This window comes from Bombus pascuorum, chromosome 9, assembly GCF_905332965.1.
Source record: "Bombus pascuorum chromosome 9, iyBomPasc1.1, whole genome shotgun sequence".
Lineage (NCBI taxonomy): Eukaryota > Metazoa > Arthropoda > Insecta > Hymenoptera > Apidae > Bombus > Bombus pascuorum.
This window is the reverse complement of record NC_083496.1, coordinates 435,443-450,200: the sequence shown is the minus strand read 5'-3', so window position 1 is coordinate 450,200 and position 14,758 is coordinate 435,443. Positions and strand designations below refer to the sequence as shown.

The 14,758-nt window shown below is 41.5% G+C and overlaps 1 protein-coding gene across 1 annotated transcript in view; it reads left to right on the top strand.

Annotated features, from left to right (window-relative positions):
* The window catches only part of LOC132910842 (probable RNA methyltransferase CG11342), a 44,806-nt gene that overhangs the window by 27,479 nt on the left and 2,569 nt on the right, over positions 1-14,758 (top strand). The gene's annotated exons all lie outside the window — the stretch shown is intronic.

Here is a 14,758-nt window from a genome sequence, read left to right as displayed (position 1 = left end):
GCATTCCGCTCACGAGAATTCGTATTATTCAACGTAATCTCGATGCTTGGTTTGATTTTATCCCGTGATAAGTAATAATCGATTTTAAAGTTTGTCGCGAATTTGGAAGAAAACGTAAAAGTAGATTCGCGGCAAAGGCGAGAGAGAGAGAGAGAGACGATGGATTTTATGGATCTCGTTATCACGGTGGTTTCTCAATCGGTTGCCTCGCGCCGTGGCACGTGAACAAATCGAGCCAATCCCCGGCCCGTAGTTCACGAAGCGGCTTGTTCTTTCGTAACCGCCGGAGAACTAAGGATCGGCACACCATTCCGCGCGATAAAAGCATCGTCCAACCTTTTTTCCGCGGCACAGACCTTCGCTCGACGGTCCCCAGACACGTCGGATTCGATCGGTCAGGACCGCGCAACCGCGCACTTTGCAATATCGTCGATCTCGAGGTCGGCCGGATCTTACGTTTCTAATGTAAGCCAACGAATCGTTGCTCCATCGTCGCCAGCCACCAAGCTCGTGATCGTTGCTGGAGTCGTACGAAGCGAAATCTCTCCAGCAATCGTGCGTACGTCGTTCCTACGTCTTTCCATGTACGATATGTCGCTTCTTTCTTCGATTTTTATTACCATTTTATTTACCATTTTTTTTTCTTCTCAGAAAGCACTTTCTTCCAAAATCTCGAGTCGTTCGGTCCAATTTTAAAAACGTTGTTTCCCTTCAAAACTTTTGTTACTTTTCTCTCTCGCTGTACGTATATCGTCCGTAACGTATCCTGTCGTTGCGAAACCGCCAACGTATCTATTTCGAACGACTATTAATTATCATTTCTCTCGTCGGGACAAGCGGCTACGCTCGATCGTAGTTTATTTCTCACGAACAAACGAAAACGGATCGTAAGGCGAGAAATCGTTTAAACGGTCGAGTGGTACTAGGTAAGTAACCCTTTCGCTGCGACGGAATCGCCCGCCTCTACACCGTCTAGTCTCTACACCGCAGTTAGATCGTATACAGGACCGTAACGAAATGCGAGTTATACAAAATAGATAATAGATATAAATCGATATTCGAAATATTAATATATCGGATCTATATTTGTCGTATATCATACATCGATTTTACACAAATTCGCTGATGCAATTAAATGGTATTAACGACATAAATAATTACGGTTAACGAACAAATTTATTTTATGATAATTGGTGGGTGGTCATTTCGTCGTTATTTATTCAACGTTATTTATTCAACGTTATTTATTTATGTCTCGTAAATCCTACGGTTATATCGTATTTATGAGTGTCTCGCAATCATAAAATTGCTACAATCAACCACGTAAACCCGTAATATCGTATTAAGCAGTAAAGAAAAAACATGTAAAATTCTAGTAATATGCAAAAGAATAGAATAATTAGTATTTTATATTCTGCTTACCTTTAAAATTAAAATACACCGGCTGCCATTTTCATCTTCCATCTTCCATCGCCCTTCGAATTTATTTTTTATAATATCAAAATTGTTGCCGTGAGTTCTTGATATTTTTAACACAGACGTTTCGCTTAACGAACGTATCGTTGCAAATAAAGGCGTATAAAGCAAATAAAATTTGAGGACAAACGGATGCGCGATAAAAATGTAATTAATACGGGGAATGGGAAAATCGGATCGGTAAGAGATGAAATCCGGAGAGGCACGGAATTGGAAAGAATCGATGGTCGAACTTGACATCGAACGAGGTTTTCCTCGCGGCTCGGAGCACTCGATAAATTGCATTCACGACGTATCCTTGCTGGGATGACCCAGTTACACGCTCGAACCCCTTGAAATCGTAATCGTACGAGAATTTATCGATCGTGTCCGAAGGCCGCCGAGAGAATCTTTTCCGCCGATCCAACGGATACTAGTCCGTGTATCTCTGTTCGATGGAATCGAACCGAGCGGCTAATTTGTCGAGATTGACACGTTTCTGTCGTTACCTCCTCGCTTGAGAAACGTTCGATTAACGCGATTACGATTACGAGCAAGTTTCTTTCTTAGAAAAATTCGAATCGCAGCCGCCTTTTCTCGCATCGCGAAAATTTCGATCGATTCGTGCGTGTACGTTCAAAGTTCGAAATTACCACGAGTCTGGAGAGATCTTGGAGGTTTTAAGCTTTTGAAAGCTTGGCTTGGATTACGGAGGTTGCTCTTTCGATGCTTGTATACTAAATCGAAATTTCGAAAGACCAGAATTCGTCTCGCGGAAAGCTCCGCAATTTTCAATTTTTGCTTTAACGTACGCCGCGTATATCGCCGTTCGTTAGTACCAGCAAGTATATTCGAATATTTTTGAAATTTTTCATAAATGTAACGGCTAGGCATCCTGATACTCGTACAAAGTTTTGCATCAGCGTCGACTTTTATTACCTCGCTGTTCTTCCCAGCAACTATAAGTATTCTTTCCCCTGGTGAAGAACTTGATGTGTTTTCATCCGTGATCCAGTTTTACTCGTTCTTCCTGTGGACCGTGGGATTTTTAACGACGAATTAAAGACAAACCGGATGCAACGTACGTTTCACCAACCCGCCGACATCTACGGAAATTGCAATTGTGTGATTTCAGACGTTGCACCGTGACTTTCTAAGTTGCCCGTTTTTTACATCTCTTTCCGTTTATATCGACGTAACGAATAATTTTTTTTTTTTCGTCCGTTTCGTCTAACGGAAATCGAAGTCAACGGTCTGACGCGATATCGTGCAGCACAATTATCGTACATGGTAATAGATCGATCTTACGTCTATCTAGTAGATTCGTAAAAAATAAGTTACATGCGACAACGAGATATAAAAATTACGATGAAAAATTGATAAAAAGTAGCTGCGTGTTCCTAAAAGACTCGTAAAATACGCGTATACCTATTTCTAAAACAAGATAGAATATAGTTTTAATCGTAACGCAGCGATTTCTTAATTTACGACGAGTTAAACGAGGCGTTTCTAAAGAAAAGTAACGGCAATAAGAAAAAGTTTCTATCGCTTCTCGTTTCTCCTCGCAATATTAACCATTGAAATCGGAAAAATAGAAATACCGATTCTCGTCATTTTGCATCGAGTATCGCGCGTTATGTAATTTGCATGAATGTAAACAATAAAATAACAGTCACAAGAATGTCGGACGCATCGACTTATTTCGCTACTACGAAAAGTTGGGAAACGTATAACGAATTTACGATCGATCGTCGAACGTACGTACGAAGGAAGAAGACGGATATACGCGTAGTTACGTCCCCCGTTAAAACTACGCATTTTTCATTACGCAAATAGTCGCGTTTCTCTTTTTGCGTTCAACGCGTAATATTATATGTTAATTACGCGTTTGATCAATATGTTTCTACATCGTAGAATCGTTTCTCTCTTTCTCTTTCTTCAAACGATAAATAAACATTTCCAGTTAATTCCTGTGAATTTCAACAAATTCGGAAAATAATATCGCGTTCGTTCAATTTGCCTGGAACAATTCAAATTCTTTGGCGAACAAACGTACAATTTTCGTGTAAAGATGCAAGTTCTACCGTTGATATTTATCAAGATAAATTAGCGAGTTACGCTTTGCGATACCGAGAGTATTATACGCAGAATACGCGTGTAAGCGATGTCACAGATGTTATCGCGAAGCAGACATTACCGTAGCATTTTTCCTTTTCACGGAATACGACGATCAAGAAAACAGAGAGTGCAATGGTCTTACGTATCTGTAACGGCGTCTCGATGACTGCAACTATGTTTCTTAAACGAGAAACGCTCTCCCAAGTTCTATTAAAATCGCTGACGCGGAAACGGAAATGTTCTAGAAACCGGGGCACTAGAGTGCATCCTCGTTACCGCAATTCGCATCGCGTATACAAAACGAGTGATAAGCGTTTCGTAACAACGACGTGCGTCTATGACGTGAAAAGCTTTAAAAGTTGCGTGAAACGGTATCGAAATCCAGCCGAATCGAATCGTTTGTCTTTCGCGCGATTCAAACGCGAATGAAAACTATCGGTTTTCTCAAACGATATCCTTTACGACGCAGACACAGTCTCGAAAGAGCATTCGCTAAATTCTTCGTTCCTACGTTCAGAATATTTACTAAACGCGTCCTATTTTTCGATGGAATTGCTTTTTCTTCGGCCATCGCACTCGTCCTCGGCCACAGTCGTTTCTCACTGACGCTACGGAATCGATGGCATCGAGTACCGTGAAAATGACACCGACGGATGTCATCCATGGTTTTCCAGCTATTTCGACAGCCAGTCGTACGTTCGTATCTCGATTTTGAATCGCGCGTAATCGAACATCGATATAATTCGCGCTTTCGATCTTCGAATTATATTACGTTAGATATTTCGAAGATACGATTAATACGTACAATTAAGATACCGTTGTACCGTATCTGTACTCCGTGTATTACATCGTAGCGCGTTAAATACCGCTTTTTAAACACGCTTTCTCGAATTGCCGAATTACGAAAACTTGAAAAATTCAAAATTCCAGATTATCACGAGTGCGTGTAATCGAAGCGACTCGAGATATGCTTTAAAGGTATATCGCGATCCCCGACGTTGACACGTAGCGCGTCGCGCACCACGAGCTAACCGGAGTACAGGCAGGCAAGATACCAATCCTGTAGGAGAAAATTTACTTTGGTTCTTAAGCAAACGCTTACAGGTTTCTGGGTAACTGGCCGTTGGACGAGTTCGCAGATCCTTTTCCAAGTTCGATAATCTCGAGCGTCGGACCTCGATCAACCAATCTACGTATATTTGCGCGAATAGATGGATTATCCGGTACCTTTGAGAATATATTTTCGATACGTCTCCATAACGAACGTTAAAGGACCACCGCGAGCTAATAAAAATAAGATAAGATTATCACTCACCGGTATCTTCTCTTCGTTTCGTCGAGTACAGCAACGATTCTAAGTATCGCTTCCTTATTCGAAATTAACGGTCACAAACTACGTACTATATATATAGGCAAACGTACAACGTAATTTCTCAATCTCTTCGATACGGCGCTTGGCACATACCGTCATACGTATGCGACGGTTGGACGTAGCGTCAGACGCATGTACCTACTTTCGTGTAACACACGCCTCTTCACAAAGTACCGTTCGTCTCTGGTACCGAACTGACGATCGCGCGACGACGATCGTCACGCTAGATGCGACGATAATCTATAAAGATACGCTCGCAACTATAACGGTACGCAATAATATTTGAAATTGGAAAAAAGGTTTCACCGTTTCGATACGTTCCCTGATTTCCACGATTCCACGATTTCCAGTCGCAAGAAGAAACGATCAAAGATTATTCTCCTTATCGATGGAGAAAGAACCCTACGTTGTTTCGATCTAAATAACGCTAGTAGGTGTAAAATCCTTGTTCCATGCCAGCGCGTATACTTCGATCGCGTGCTAACGAACAATAAATCGAGTAACGTCGGTGTTATCGATTTCGCGACAAATTGCGTCAGATTACGACGACGCACCTCGTGTCACCAGGAAACGATAAGCCAAGTAATTACGCGACCATATTCCCACGTTTTCGACGATCGTGCGCCTATTTCACCATGCTAAGAGGCATGCATCTACATATACGTGTATGATATGCACGTCGACTTATAAATAGTACGGTAAGTACAACGTTCAGGCGTTCCGCCATATACACGCTACATCGGTTATAACAGTTCAGATGTATACCTTTTGTAGCTATATCGGCTTCCTTATACCTACGTGCCGGGCACGTAAGAACTACGTTTTCAAAGTAATATGGAAAATTGCGATTTTTTCGTCGCGTCGCACGGATCCGCATTACCGAGGAATCCACGTTACATCGGGATTCGGCGTTTACAACAGCCGATAACGAGCGTAAGGACGGTAGGAGCGGCTGAACAAACAGATTTCAATCGTATCCAGCTCGATCGAATTAGAATTCCTCGGCTCTTATTCCGGATACGAGAGTGTCGCTTATAAGACGAGCTTCCGCCGTAATCCTACGATATATCGTATTACCAGCCGACAACGCTTACTCTCGATTTATCGGAATAGTCAACGATCTTACGTTCGAACGTTCGCAGAAGCGCGTCATTTCGAGTAAATTTCGTATTTTTACGCGTGACGATTCAAAGATGGCGTACACGCGTGAAGGACTACTCTCGTTCGCAAGAAAGAGAATCGAGTTAAAATGGTTTGTTAAACTGGTACGTTCTTTCGCCGAGGAAGCCGCGCGGTTTACAACTCTAAAAAATAACAGTTGAACGTGGAACGTTCGATATTTTGATTCGAATATGTTAAGTATATGCGTATCGTCGAACGTACAGGGTGTTCCGCTTAAATCCAACGTTTAAATCGTTTCTGCCGCTGCGCGAGATAAGAAAAGAGAAGTAATTGTAAGAGGAATTTAAATGATTTCAACGCGTAAATTTAACGGTGATAGAAAACGACCTTGCCAAGGTTATCTTAAGATTGTGTTTTCCATAATGCAACGTCGTAGTCCTCGTCGAACAAATTCGGCGATCTACGATATCCTGACCTTGAGGCGATCTCGAAGAAAAAAAATCAGTTTAAATCGGACCACGTTATAATAAGTAATAAATTGGCTAATTCTATCAGCTTATTTATTACGCTCGGAATTCTCGTTATCCATATCGACGTACTTTTGCATAAAAATATATAACTTTGCCGTAAATCAATGGCAAATTTATTTTCTCTTCTTCGCTGTCGCGATACGCTTTGTTATTCGACGGTAAACTTTCGACCGATCTTCGATCAAACGTGAATCGTATCGTTACACTGTTCCGAACGAATTGCGCCGATCTGGAAACATCGTGATTCAACAGGATTCGATAAACAAGGTATTTTTGTAAATGAACTTTGCGACTAGCTAGCTAGCTAGCTATTAACAGATATCGAGACGGTCAAATACGCGTAACGTGCATTATCGTCCTATTATCGTCCTACCGCAATGTGCTCGTTCGATCTATTAAATTAAACCGATTTATTATATCTACATTATCTCGAATCGAGCTCGCTGCTTCTCCTCTTCGAGGTCGCCTCGAGGTTTCGATGTCTCGGGTCGTTAAACCTGCCGCAGCGTCGATCGTACGTACGAGAGACGGACGTCGATGCGCAAAGCGTGGCAGCTGATCGAGGAACGATCTTTAAGACGCGATCGAAACGATTTTTTTATTTTTGATTATCGGATCGCAACGCCTTATCTTCGAGTGCTGTAATAATTTAGATGTTCGACTTAAGTGAAACACCTTGGATCAAGTATATCGAAGTCGATCGAACGTTACAAAAATATCGAGTAAATGGTGTTTTAAGACGACGCGGCGTGATAGAGATACTAACCCTATTTTAGGGCTATTTAGGTCAGATCTTACGAGTGATTACAAGCAATTGCGCCGCCTTTCCATGTAACTATGTTTCAACCTATATAATACTGTAAACAAACGAGATACTTCGAAACAGAAAAGAAATTAGCTCTAGTTGATCGAACGTATAGTAATTAAATTTGCAGTCGGAGAGTTACGTTTTCAAAACTATTCCTGTCGTATCGCTAATAAAGGGATAGACTGACGTAATAGCGTTCTTGATAAAAGTTTCTCGCGCAACTAAGAGGAGGTTGATCAATTTTGTTTCCTCGAGTTAAATGGAAAAAACGGTCAAAAGCCGTAAAAAGCGAAAAATAAAAAATAACTGGAAAATCTAAGGAATCGCACTCGAGCCTTGAAATCTTTTTCTTCGGAGTAGTCGTTCCTAACGCGATAAGAACCGCGAAACGCGATGTTTACGAGTAAATACAAAGAAAATCTCTATACTGCTGATACTACCGTTTAATGGTTTTACGAGTACCGAGAAAGGACATCCGCTTTAACAGACCTATACTCGTAGAGGATCAACGATCAGAACTGACCCTCCTGTCTGCGACGAACGCAGCACGATAAACTGCCGAAGAAAGAAGATGGTAAAAGCGGTACAACTGGAACACGAACAAAGTCATGTTTGCGGAGAATCCCCTGGAAATGGGTTCGAACACGTGCTTTCTGTACACAAGACGTTCGATACAGATTTTCTCCTCCATTCAAGGTGACAAACACGGTGCACGCATCCCCAGCCCTTTTCTCCCGCTTCCATCTCCAGCGGCTTAAAAACGCCGCTCCTTTTGTCGTCTTTAGAGATCGCTAGTTCGTTCTGTCCGATAGGAAAATCCGGGAAAAGCGGATTTCCTCGGCATAGAAAACGCTGCCCTTCGATTCGCCGGATGCGAGAGGATCGCTTTACGCCCAACTTCCGGCAACGTTTCACCGTACCTGATTCGAAACCCGACGAGCTTTCTCGAGATATTTCGGGCCTAGCGACGAAAAGGGATCGAACGAGAGATCACCGGCGTCAGCTGTCCCTCTCGCGAACCATTCTTCCTCATCCCCAGCGTTACACAAATACGTATCTATTCTTTTGCCACACGGTCATCGTGCCACGTGGAAACGTAATTCGCACTCGCGAATCCGGCTTTCCGACCTTTCTCGCTCCTCCACGGTTCCTTCTGGTTTTGGTTTCTCCGTATTTTCGCCAAAATAACCAGTTTACGATTTATCGATTTATACGAACGCGCGATCATCGATTATATATTATTATCAATCTTTCGCTGTAATATCGGCTATAATATTGGCTATAACCGCCTTTGTTGGAAAACGTTCAAACGAATTGGAACAGTCGTGTCACTACGCAATGGCGTTGATAGCGATTTTATCGCTGTTTTCAAATATTCTACCATCGATGTGATTCCCGAATACGATGCTAGGATAAATCAAAAGTAAGGAATGCTATTCTTTTTTTAAATAAAAGAAAATATCCATATACGGAAGTAGAGGAATTTACTACCAAGATATAATTTCACGTTCGATACAACGCGCGCATAAAAATGCTTTCGTGTTATTTATAAAATACAAATATTTTCATGACCAATCTTTGGTACTAGCTTTTACTTACAAATTTCCCGTCTCTTTCCGCAGTCTAACCTTTTACACCAATTTCAATAATTTTTCAAAAATATGTTGGGAATTTTTAATTTCAAATTCCCTACAACCAACTCGCGCTACATTTCCACGTAATTACACGCAAATTATCTCGTTAAATTTGCCAGCGAGTTCCAATTATACGCACTAACGTATCTGTTTACGTTACTTCTGTCATTGGGTACAATGACGTGCTCTACAAGGAGCACAAGCCAAAGAATGTCGCAACGCGTTACAACGTCTCGAGGTGTTCCTCGCTTCGGTATTAAAGACGACGGTAACGAACGATGACTAATGGCGCCGACCGTGCATCATCGAATAGAACCGACGAGTTCGTACGAGTTCGTACGAGTTCGTTCGGTTCGTTGTCCTTTGTAACTGAAAACTAGTAGTCTGTTGATTCACATTTCGGGAGTTACGCATCTCGAAAGCACGACGGTTTGAAATTTTACGAATCCCTGCTGAGATACGGAGAAACGTTTCAGCAGTGATTTAATCACGATCGTGTGGATCAATATCGTCTGACGTACCGAGCGATCGTCCAAGATAAATACCATACATTCTTACGTTCGTCTCGTACGTATTAGGTACAATTATATGGTTAGTATCGTTAGATCGAAGAGGAAGTTTGTCACGCGAGTCGCGTATAATCGACGTTGAGACGCCTTATGACGGAAACGTCGGACGCGATTCTACATACGCCTGTACATCTATGGATAACGTCCGAATTCGGAACATCGTGGCAACAACGAACACTCTATTCTCGTAAGAACGCATCGCCGATACGACACACGAGAATCGCGTATGGAACGAACGAAAACAGTCTCGCTCGGTCGGATCGGCAATGCAAACGAGAATGTGCACCTCCTGTCGCGTTATTCGCGGAAAGGTAAGATGGCGATGACATTTTCTCAAGAAACAAAACGATGCATCGAGAACAACGTGCCGCGTTTCGACTCGCTAGAAATTGTCCAGAGACACGAAGTAGATGGGTATTGGGAAATATCGAACGCGGCCGTGTCACGAGCACGTTTGGCTTCTGTACGAATTGCCAAATCGCCTCCAACCGGCTATGGTGTGTTGCCAAATCCTTTGGATCGTGTGTTAACCTGGTACGAAGTACCGACTACGAGTTACTTAGAGACGGGATAGGGTAACTAACCGGTATAAATTTATGCACTTTGCGGCTTTCGTAAGAATTACAGGTTTTGCACGATGCTTACGACCAGCGATAGCATAATTTAAAAACTAAACGGTCGAAACGATCGATTAAAATTGTACGGCGAAGGAGATACGGCGAAAGAGATTCGGTACAGAGACGGATATAGAGCCAGAGGGTGAAATCGGTGTGTTTCGAGGATCGAAGGGAATCGGAGCCTCGTTCGGTGCCGATTTCGAACTGTCTTTCTCAGCTTCTTCGTAATTATCGAGCGAGAGACAAAGGGCACTCGACATTCGCAGCTTTCGATAAAAGATTTCGGCGGATTGAGATTTAAAGCGCTTCCGAGTACGTTCCATCGACTATACGCTTGTTAACCCTTTTTAACGCGCGAGTTAAACGCGGGTAAACGTTACCCATACCGTCACCAAATAATCTATTTGTATCGAAAATACGAAAAGTCGAGAAGGAAAGTCATCGTACATATGTAAATTAGAATAATAGAATAATAATAAGAGGAACGAAACGAAAAAATGGTAAAGGTTCGAGTACTTTGACGATTTTCACGCATACCGATTGCTATTGTACTTTTTAGTAGAGTATTCTTCTCAGCGGAAATCGTGCCATTTTTCCGTTTCTTCTGTTTCACCTTTGAACGTGTTCTTTATCTTGTGTTATCGATTCTACGATCATCGTCGATACGATCTGTATTCCGTTTCTATTCCGAAAAAACATCGATCGTTCGATTAGATCAAACCGAACGACAAAACGCTTAACGTTGTCGGAAGATCTCGTGAAAACCTTGTTTTCAAATATCGAAAGCTCTACTTTTCCTATTATTATTTTCTACGTTTCGGATTCAAGCGAAAAGGCGCGATCGGCTGCAGTATTTCCTGCTCGCGAGTAAACGAGATTCTGGTCGTAGAGGGTTAACCCGAGTTCTGCATAGCCCAAGTAATTTTCCAATTCATTAGCGGTGCGTATTATTACGCGTTCAGCACGTTAAGCAACGAGTCGAAGGAAAAAGGCGAGACGCGATACGAGTTGCGGCAGCCTGTTCCTCGTAAGGTATTCATCGATCATCCGAGGCCACGTGTCTTTTTAAATGGAAATATGCCGAGAATACGGTCGAAGAAGCCACCTTCCTTTTTCTTACACGAGGTGCCAAATTTTCGTGAAATTTTTATGAAAAAGTAACGTTTCTCGTACAAACGTTCTCGCGTTTTACAAAGTCCAAAAAGTATCTGGTTTTAGAAAACGGAAATACCATCTGGCTACTTGCTATTAGCGTAGCTATTTACTTGGAATATCGTATCTTTGTACGATACCCGAAGGAACGTACTTAGATAGAAAGTATCGTCGCTCGATCGCCGCGATCGGGAAGAAAGCCGAACGACGACGACGCTGAAACGACGCATTTTGTCATTCGTTGATCCCAAGAAATTCTACTCCTGCGTTCGCGTGAAATACGTACGCGTGTACGTACACTTGGATACTCGGTGGCCGATGCGGCCCGTCTGGTTAGGCAGAAAAAACGTGGCCTCTGCACGGGACTCGATACTCCCTGGCAGCTTGCCTGCTCTAAGGTCTAAGGTATCCATCGTATAATCTTGGTTATCTCGTACCGCATGCCTTTGCACCGGTCTGCAGGCACATCTGCCATAACCGAAGAAAGAGGAAATTGCCGCGACCAGGCCCATGATCCGTAGAGAATGGACATCGTGTTCTTGGACCGCACCGGTGCGTGTATGCACCTAACACCTGCCTCTGCAAGATATTCCGCTCCTGCTTTTACTTTTCCCTCTTCTTCTTCTTCTTCTTCTTCCTACTTCTGTCTCTTTCCTTTCTTTGTCGATTACCTTATGGCGCTGGCTACTGACTGCGAGTCAGAGAGAGAGAGAGAGTGAGAGAGAGAGTAACAGAAGTAATAACACAAAGAAGCAGGGCTCGTGCTGCTCGTCTACCCGACACATCGGTTACTCGATCTTTGTGGGTTTTATGATCAACCTTGGTTCATCCGAAATTTCTGGAAACTAGCTACCCGGGGATTCCTCTTGTATAATGCGTCACGAAATTTGTACAGGCATAGATCTGATCGTTATTTCACGCGGACAAAGACGACGTTCGCAAGAAAATATTTCGTAAGGAGCACGAAAAGTAATAAAAAGTAAGATGCGACAAACATCGTGTACACGGATACGTAACGTTAGAATTATTCATCGTATAATTTTAATTAGTTCATGTTACTTTATATTTCTTTGTTCGCTTCTCCCGAAATTGCCCTTCGAAGAATTTTTTCAAAGCATCAAGCAGCAACAACAAAGAATTAGATATCTTTGGCATCGATCGTTAAAATATCAGAAGCTTTCGCAGTCGTTCGTTATCTTATAATATGTATCTTTGTAATACATGTCGCGATACATATGTTTTTATTAAATTATAAAATCACGACAAACAAATTTACAAGTAATAGTTGCAGGAAGAAACACCCGCCTTAAATCTACAACAACGAGACACCAGTCCAAAAAATATTCCAAGTAACACCGTCGGGAAAGTGAGTTTCTCCGCGAATGGCAAGACAATGTATCATCGATTTCTCAGACCTTCCTCGTGGCCGAGAGCACGAGTACGAGCACGAGCACGACGATCGAAGGCTGCATTTATTTGGGTCGTGGACACCGGTGAATTATCTCTTCGATCCTTCCGCTCTTACGACGCCTCTGACCCCCATTCCTTCTTCGTTATCACTCTTTATCACGTATTTACGACCGTCTTGCGGTTACTTGTGCATTATTTTTAACCGATGCTCGCCAAGTATTGCGAAACCACCGTCCAGACGGTATTACGTGCTAAGATCGTTATTACGAACTAAACATCCTCGTCCTCCTCTTTCGTCGATCGATCTAATCGCACGGACGATGAAGTTTCGATAGAAACCGATGATCGCTCTACCATCGCGTTTCATCGTCTTACCGCGTTTCTACTTTTACTCTGTCCTCTTAAAGCTTGATCCAATTATTATACGTAGAAATATCCGTGAAATATTACGGTAGCGATACTTTTCGAGATACTAATCTTCTTATACGCGCAACATTATGCGTTATACCGATATTTAAAGAGAATCTACCTTTCCTGAAAAATGTTCGACAAAGAGTGCTATTCTTATGGAACTATATCCGAACGACGTAGTTAACGCTTAATACGTACGTACGAATATATACAGTGCTGGACAAAAGTATTGGCACAGCATGATTGTTATGATAGAAATGCTTATAACTACTAAACAAATTGATTTAAACAAAAAACTTTTTGACGTATTTATTTATTATCTATTCTAGTTTATTACATAACAAGAGCAACAATATAAATAAAATAATACGCAAAATAATAACAAAAATATATTTTTTGAACATTTTATGGGTGGACAAAACTATTGGCACAGTAGAATATTTACGCTTATAACTAATTACATAATAAACTTCTAATATTTTGTTGGCAGTCCTTTTCTTTTAAGGACTTCCTTTAATCTTCTGGGCATCGAGTGGACTAATTTTTTAGTGAATTCAGGTACAATATTGCTCCATTCCTGCAGAAGAACTTTCTTCAGTTCAGACTTGCTTGTGATATTATGTTTCCTAATTCTTTTTTCCAATTCGTTCCACACGTGCTCAATGGGATTCATATCGGGACTTTGAGGTGGTGTGTTTAATGTGTGGGCAGTATTATATATTATCCACTGACGAACAATATACGCCATATGTTTAGGATCTCGATCCTGCTGAAAATAGAAATCCCTGGGGAGGTTTAATTTTTGAGTACTTTTCAAAAGATTTTGCTTGAGTATATTTAAATATACATATTTATCCATTATCTCATCAATGAATATAAGTTCTCCTACACCCGATGATGCCATACATCCCCACACCATTAAACCACCACCCCCATGTTTCATGGTGGCTTGCAGATTCAGTTCGTCCATCTCTGTGTTGGGTTTTCGCCATACTAATATTCTGCCGTCAGATTTAAAAATATTAAACTTACTTTCATCTGAAAACATGATCTTTTCCCAAAAATCAGTATCTTTCGTAACAAACTCTTTCGCGAATTCCACTCTTTTCTTTTGGTTTATTTTACTGATGTAGGGCTTTCTTCGTGCTGCACGGGCAGAATAACCGGCATCCTTCAATACCCTACGTACAGTTTTGGTACTTACTTCTTTTTCACACTCAGCTTTTAACATCGAAGCAATTTCAGTCGAATTAGTTTTTGGATCCTTCTTTACAATATTTACGATTTTCCTTTTTTCTCGAATTGTTACCTTAGAAGGGCGACCACTCCTAATTTGATTCTCTAGATTTTCTTCACTTTTAAAGCGTTTTATGACTGAACGCACAGTAAAACGACTTCTGTTTATGATTTATGCAATTTCGTTGTAAGATTTATTCATCTTATATAAATTTAATATTATTTTTCTTTCTTCAATTGTGGTTTCTTTCGTTTTTCTAGACATTATTACTCTTTCTTGGTTTTTTGTTGTTTAATAACTGATGTCTCCAGTTTCACTGATCG